The 7960-nt window shown below is 31.4% G+C and overlaps 1 protein-coding gene across 1 annotated transcript in view; it reads right to left on the reverse strand.

Moving 5' to 3' along the window:
- Nucleotides 1-7960, reverse strand: part of LOC106789722 (cAMP-responsive element-binding protein-like 2) — a 27764-nt gene that overhangs the window by 13161 nt on the left and 6643 nt on the right. The window lies entirely within an intron of this gene.

The following is a 7960-nucleotide window of genomic DNA, read 5'->3' on the forward strand; positions in this document are numbered from 1 at the left end:
TTTTTTTCATCAAATCGAATTTTAAGAAACCAAAATGTGGTGCAAATTCTAGCGAAATTTGAATGTTCTTGCTAAAAACGTTGCCAAAAATCCAAATTTTAATTTTTTTCTTTTTCCTTCGTCCAGTTTCTAGTTTGAAGTATTCACTAAAAGACCCTATTTTTTCAACAGAAAAACCCCCAACGTTTATAAGTTCTGCTGTCAATGCGAAAACACTTTTTTTCGGTTGGGTCACTGGAAATGACGTCGCAATGGCTGAGTTTAAAATATTTATCAACCAAAAATTCAGAAAATGTTCATTAAATATATATCTTAAATACTATAAAAAGTTTGAATAAGAATTCTATTTTTTATATAGAAAAAAAAATTGTTAAAAATATGCTATTTTTTTCCGGTGTAAACCCATGTAACCCCTTAAATTAGTTGAACTTAAAGTGATTTTATTCATTGGATAAACACTTTAAAAATATATATATATATGTATGTGTTTGAATTATATTATTTTCTAACATTGCTGATTTAATTTGTAAATATTATTATTATTATCAAAAACAGAAAAGATATTTTATTTTAGCTGGTCAAGCTAAATCGGATACAACTCCGTGCATGTATACTCGTTTAATATCTACATCCACATATTTACCATTCACACACGTATTACACGTTTCTCTAACGTTTGTATTTTACGATGGGAGGAAATATACGATGCCTTTAACGGAATCGTGACGAAGCACGCGACCGTCTGGAGTATCTTCGTGAACGTTAACGCAACACATTGGATAAATCCATTAAAAAAATCTTTTCTTCATATTTTTCATTTTTTTTTTTTTGTTAACATCGAATAAATCGAAAAGCTCAATATTGAAACGTTACGATATTCCATTAACCCTAGAAAATATTTCAAAAAAAAAGAAAAAATATATTTAAGAACAAATTATGAAACGTACGAATCTGAAATAAAATTAAAACAATTTTTTGTTTTTTACGCTAAATATTAAAAAATAAATGATAAGCTGAATCAGTTTAAATTTTTGATTCAAGTCTGTTACATAATTACTGACACACGTATATATTCCTTTTATTTTTAATGTATACGCATATTCATACTTGTATTGAATATTCATGTGTTACGTGTTAAAGCTATTTTAATATGATTTACATACAATATATAACTCTGTCAACGAACAATATTTTTATTTGTTTTCTATTTTTAATTTTTAATTATACGAAGGAATTTGGAAGAAAACAAAAATTCTTGTTGTCACGAGGAAACACGTGATTTGAATGAATTTTTGTTAAACAAACAAAAACAATCATTTTCTAGATAAATCCAATTATCTTCGATACTTGTATCCTAACGTGTCTTTAAATACAACAAAAATATTCATTAAATGTAAATTTTACAAAGACATTTCTATACTTCAAAGATATCGAATATGATTTGAAAATAACGGATGTCCGGCTCGTACAATGCATCAATAACCTGTCGAGTATTAAAGCCAAAATTTTCCCAATGATGGATCGCATTGAAAATATTCGATAACCCCAATGTTCACCAAAATACCTCCTACGTACCTTTACATTTTTTCATTGGGGCGTGATTAAATCAATAGTTCATCATGACATTCCTTCCTATAACACCGAAAAATGTGATTGAACATGTGCCGATACCGGTTACATTTATTTTGTCTAAAAAAAAAATCAAAACTTTTCTATCAAACTTATTGTCAACAATTGGGTAACTTTCGTAAATGTATTTTTTATCTAAAATTTGATAAAAAAAATCATAGTACTACAGTTGGTTGAAAAAAGAACAGAAAAAAGAATTGGAATCGCATTGGTATCGTTGAAAAAATCGTTTTGAAAAATAGAATTATTGTAGAATACACAATTTGTCAGAATTAACACTTTACTGACCGATCGCCTATTAATCGGCTTTTGTATCGACAACGCTAACCGACCGATCGACTATTAATATGTTTTTTTTTATTACCACGCTTACTGAACAATCGCTTTTGTTGCATTGTTGTTATCAACATTTTATTAAATTTAATTATCCTACCCTGTAATATCCTGTATATCCTAATATATCCTGTAATAACAGAAAGTGGACAACTCTCTCTGAGCATACGAAACGCACAGATACTCCTGTACGCTAGTGTAGGCCGAAAAACAGCGGTCGTTGAGAGTATCTGCAGCTGAGCGGCACAATTAAAGTATTAATTGTGAAAAATCAAAAAAATGAAATCACTTTAAAATCCCCGATTTGCTAACGAATTGTCAAAAGTATGATGAAACAAGAGTAATACCGAAAAAAAGTATAAAGTATATAAGTACGTAGTCAAAAAAACGAATGATAATGTTCTTACGATATTTTGTCGTAACAATGAAGAGATACAACGATGAAATAACGTTTCGAAACAGTTAGAATTTGGTGAAAACAAAAAAAAAGAAATTCATTAAACGAACGTGTATTTCGTAGGTAAAAGGTAGTTATAATCGTAGAAAGGCGCTTTTGTTATTACCGAATACTTCATCGGTACGTTATTTTATGCATAAATCGTGCATTGCCGAATAAATCCAACAAAGGAGTAGTCCACGTTCAAAGGAAACAGCTTTACATTTTCCCTTTCCATTACTTTTTCTTCTTTTATAATCCTTTTTTTTTATTATTATTTTTTTAAATCCTTTTCAGCAACAACACAATCGTACGTCATAAAAATCTCTCATCGCGAATGTGATTTTCGTAAAATAAAAATTAAAGTTAAAAACAGAAAAAACAAACAAACTATGAAATGCGCGTAAATGAAAACGCACGAAAAACAAAAAAAAAAGGGGAAAGGAATAAAATAACTAGGAAAATGAAAGGGTACCTCTAATAAACATCCTCGGGATTCTAATTTTCTTGTTTCTATCCCCCCAACCACCACCCCACACCCCACACCCCATGTTGCTTCATTTAAACGACTTTTAGACGATCATCTTTCAAGCGGAAACCTTTTAATTATGTAGCTATGAAACGTTCTCAACGAAGCTTACACCCCTGTCACTCCTTCTCTTCCACCCTTTCCCACCCTCTTCCACCTTCTCTTCTACATCGACCCTTATCCCACCCTCCAACCCCAATATCACCTACTTAACCTACCTTACTCTATCCCGCCTGCGGGTTATTCTCGAATTTACGAGAAAATAAATTCCCTCGGTTGCAATTAATTTCTCTACGCAACATCTTAAAACATAATTACGATTTCGATGAAGCATCTTCGATAAAATCGCGAAAGGAAAACCCTACCCCGTTTCTATTTTTTTTTCAGACAAACTATTCAATTAAAACTATCCACCGTTTTCTTATTTTTTTTTTTCAAATATAATATTCACGAAATTTTCAATTTTCTTTTTGTGACTATGATTTATCATACTTTCTATCAACAAAAATTATGCACATTGGCATTTTTAGAATTAAGAAATTAATAAAACCCTCAAAAACAAAATTGTTTATTGTTCAAACTCGCGATTATTTATTTTTTTCCTCGTTAATCTACCGAAATCTTGACGTTACATTTGTCAACTGCAAAACAATGGTTATCAAAAGAAAATAAAGAAACAACGTGGAAATTGTATACCGAATAATTCTTGTCATAGTATATACTTATTAAAAATACAAAATAAAGAAATAAATCAAAATGGTAACGCAACTCGTAGTCAATAAATCTTAAAGGGATTTTCAAGGGGGTTATGGTGAGGGGCGGGGAGAGCTGGTTCTGGTTTAGAAAAGAAAAAAAGTTAAGATATGGAAAGAAAAGGGTTAACAAAAAGAATCCAAGGGTCCTAGTTGGAATCACGTTCGCGCTACTTTTCTCAGGCCTTGCGCGGAAAAAGCGTACCAGAAGCGGGTTGGCGGGGGGGTGGGGGGGTGGGAGGGGAGTGGGGTGCATAAGGAAGAAAGTAAAAATGTTCTTTCATCTTGGATTTTACATTTTATTGTTCGTGAGTTTCTGGCGAACGGAAAAGAAAATGGGAAGGTGAATGAAGCGAATGAATGAACGGAATGAACGGAACGAAGACCTGGGAAACGAAGGAAAAGGGGATGAAAGAAACAGAAGAATTGTACAAGTGAGAGAGAAAGAGAGAGAGAGAGAGAGAGAGAGAGAGAGAAATCAAAATGGAAAGAAAAAGTGAAAATGAGAGAGGAAAAGGATGGGAGCGTAATTTTCCGAGGTACCGTCTCTCGTTACTCTCTCGTCACTCTCTCGTCACACGAATATACACACACATACACACACACACTATCTCTCTTTCTTTCTTTCTCTGTCTGTCTGTCTGTCTGTCTGTTAGTAGCGGTGTGTAACAATGAAAAAGGGTGGTAGCTTCGTGAATACAATGGTTCGAGCTAGCAAAATCATCGTACGCGGCACGAAAACCGCGTACCTTGCCCCAACCGAGAGAGAGAGAGACTCGTCGTTCACGGAAACGAAACGAAACGAAACGAAATGCGACGATGCAACGGACGAGGACGAGGACTAGTCACGGATATGAACGGAGAAAAACGAGAGACAAAAGAAAGAGAGAGAGAGAAAGAGAGAGAGAGAGAGAGAGAGAGAGAGAGAGAATATGAGGATTATTTATACACCGACCGGTTTTGCGGTGTTAGACTGGAAATATTTTTATTAGAATATCCTAATCGTTTTTTCCACCCCCCCCCCGTCCCACTCCTTCACCACCTCCTCCTACTCCTCCTACGTTTTATGATTGTGAACGTGTCGAATGATTACGACGATAAAATTAATGCCAACGTTAATGTTCTTCCTTGATTTGTTTTTATCACGATAATTTTTCTCATGTTTTTTTTTTCTTTTTATTCAATTGTACGATTTAAACATATATTTTATGATATTTTTATATATATATGTGTGTGTGTGTGTGTGTGTTGGTAATTATGGAGTGTGAATGTTAGTTGCAAGATTGAAAGAATTTTACTTTGATTTTTGTTATATGTGTGTTACATTTATATTATAAGAAAAAGAAAAAACAATAATCACCTACACACGTATGTGCTTTGTTTCTAATTTAAAATAAAAAATATAAAAATAAACTTACAATGTTATTCGTTTCGTTATTTGAAATATGTTGTCAATAAAAATTCATACGAAAATCCAACAATATGACAATTTGAAGATTTTTCCTAATATTATTACTAAGTTTACTTCTTAGGGAAGTTTTTTTTCGACAAGTTTAATTTAGATGAACAATACATTTATCCGTTGAACGTTTCGTCTCTATTTGAGACTTTCTCAGCAACTAAAATTTTTTATTATGACATATTATTTCTTATACAAATACCAAAAAAACTTATAATTAATAGCGTTATTTTACCTTGATAGTTATGTTCATAAGTCAATATAACATCATTTTTATTACAGTCATAAGTTTTCACTATCTTATATATAGAGTCAATTTTTAAAAACATTATCCTACCATAACTTTTCGAACACTACTGGTTACCTCTAAGCTGGTGTTTCCTAATYTAGATGTCTTTATTATTATTGTAACCTCTGTTATGTGTCTTGTTATGGTAATTAAATTTTCAAATTTCGTTATATATGCTGTTTAGATTATTAGTATCGGTTCTAAAATTAACTGTATTATTGTTCGTTATATGGTACATTTCACTGATATTTCTTTTGTACCAGTTATCTCCTTTATCTAAAATTTTTGTTTCGTCGAATTGAAAAATATGTCCTGTTTTAAAATGATGTTCCGCCAACGCGGTGGTATTTGTTTTTTGTGCATTCCTCGGTTTGCTGTCGTTCCTATATTGGTCTAATCGTTTTTTTAGTTTTTGTTTTGTTTGTCCTACATAACTAATTTTCTAATTCCTAATTTTCTATTTGTATTATTTTTCTTTTTTTTTCGCATTGTGCAATAATTTTTCCTAACAGCGAGAATAAAATCTTGGAAAATCGATAAAACTATAAATCTGCGATCTCCTTTACATTGTCTCTCTCTCTCTCTCTCTCTCTCTCTTTCTATCTCTCCCTCTTTATATTTTTTTATTTCTGAAAAATGTTTCTCTTATTAAGGTAGATGACAGAGAGAGACTTTTTTTCTTTTTTTTTTCTTTTTTGAAAACCCTCGTAATGACCCAGATTTGTAAGGAGATGTGACGAGTTGTCGGTGACAAGGTAGGTACCAAGGGTGCTTGTCAACTTACGTTTCGTTCCTGTTAAAGAAGGGACCACTCATGGGTAAACCAACACCTGAGGGCTACACACTACAGAAAATGGTAACGATAACGACTACGATAACGCTTAGACTATACACGATCGTCCGAACTTGAAAAAAGGATTTCACCAAACGAGAATCGTTTTTCTACGTGCAACCATAACATTGTTTTTTCTCATTTTCTCTTTCCTCTTTTCTTTTTCTACTTCTTAATCGTACAATATTGTTCCGACAACCAATGGAATTCGATTAATTCATTCGAATCGTAAGAATCTTTTTTCTTTTTTTTTTTTGTTAATAATTCGATATAAAAATATCGAATGTATATAAATATGTTACAATCATAGCAGGAAATCCGCCATTGCTAGGAATTTTTCGGCATTCTCATCAATGCAAAGAACATTCCGATGAAGTCGGAAACAGAAGAATTCTTACAGTTTTTCCTAAGAGTTGAACATAATACTTTGATATTCTATAGAATATCAAATTACTATTTAAACAAATCAGAGATTAAATATTAGAGATTGCAATACTGTAAATTGTGCATCTTTGCAATTTTTTTAAAAAGTTTTGGTAAATATTTTTTATACTTAAAGTGAATGGATTTTAATGAAACTTATATTAACTTAAAGTGCACTCTTTTTTCTACGCGTAGAATACTTTGTTGAGTTATGAAAATCAAATGTAAAGTGCAGAAAATGTCTGTAAATCCAATACTGTAAATTGTGCATCTTTGCAATTTTTTTAAAAAGTTTTGGTAAATATTTTTTATACTTAAAGTGAATGGATTTTAATGAAACTTATATTAACTTAAAGTGCACTCTTTTTTCTACGCGTAGAATACTTTGTTGAGTTATGAAAATCAAATGTAAAGTTCAGAAAATATCAGAGAATGCAATGCTGTAAATTGTGCATCTTTGCAATTTCTTTGAAAAGTTTCAGCAAATATTTTTTATACTTAGAGCATATGAATCTTAATGATTTTTATATTAAATTAAAGGGCACACTTTTGGCTACACGTAGAGTACCTTTTCGAGTTATAGATTTAGTATGTAAAGTTCAGAAACTGTCAGAGAATGCAATGCTGTAAATTGTGCATTTTTGCAATTTCCTTGGCAAGTTTCGGCAAATATTTTTTATACTCACAGCATATGAATCTTAATGATTTTTATATTAAATTAAAGGGCACACTTTTGACTACACGTAGAGTACCTTTTTGAGTTATAGATTTAGCATGTAAACTTCAGAAAATGTCAGAGAATACAATGCTGTAAATTGTGCATTTTTGCAAATTCCTTGGAAAGTTTCGGCAAATATTTTTTATACTTAGAGCAAATAAATTTTAATAAAACTTATATTAAATTAAAGTGCACTCTTTTATCTACACGTAGAATACAAATTTGAGTTATAAATCAATCTGRAAACGTTCATAAAATAGCAAAGAATGCGATGCTGCAATTTATTTCCTACTTTGCCATTTCTTTAAAAGTTTTTGGCAAATATTTTTTGAACTTTTAGCAAATAGATTTTAATGATTTTTATATTAAATTAAAGTGCATTCTTTTCTCTACACGTAGAGTACAAATTTGTGTTATAAATCAATTTGCAAAGGTTCAAAAAATGGCAAAGAAAAGTTTGCGGATTAGGCAATGTGAATAATGCCTAAGGCCAGGCATTGTTAGCATTGCCGGGGGAGGTTTGGAACCTAGGCCGGTATTGTTAACAATGCCTGATTTTA

The sequence above is a fragment of the Polistes canadensis genome, unplaced genomic scaffold (genome assembly GCF_001313835.1).
Source record: "Polistes canadensis isolate GaletaPanama2010 unplaced genomic scaffold, ASM131383v1 scaffold_198, whole genome shotgun sequence".
Taxonomy (NCBI): domain Eukaryota; kingdom Metazoa; phylum Arthropoda; class Insecta; order Hymenoptera; family Vespidae; genus Polistes; species Polistes canadensis.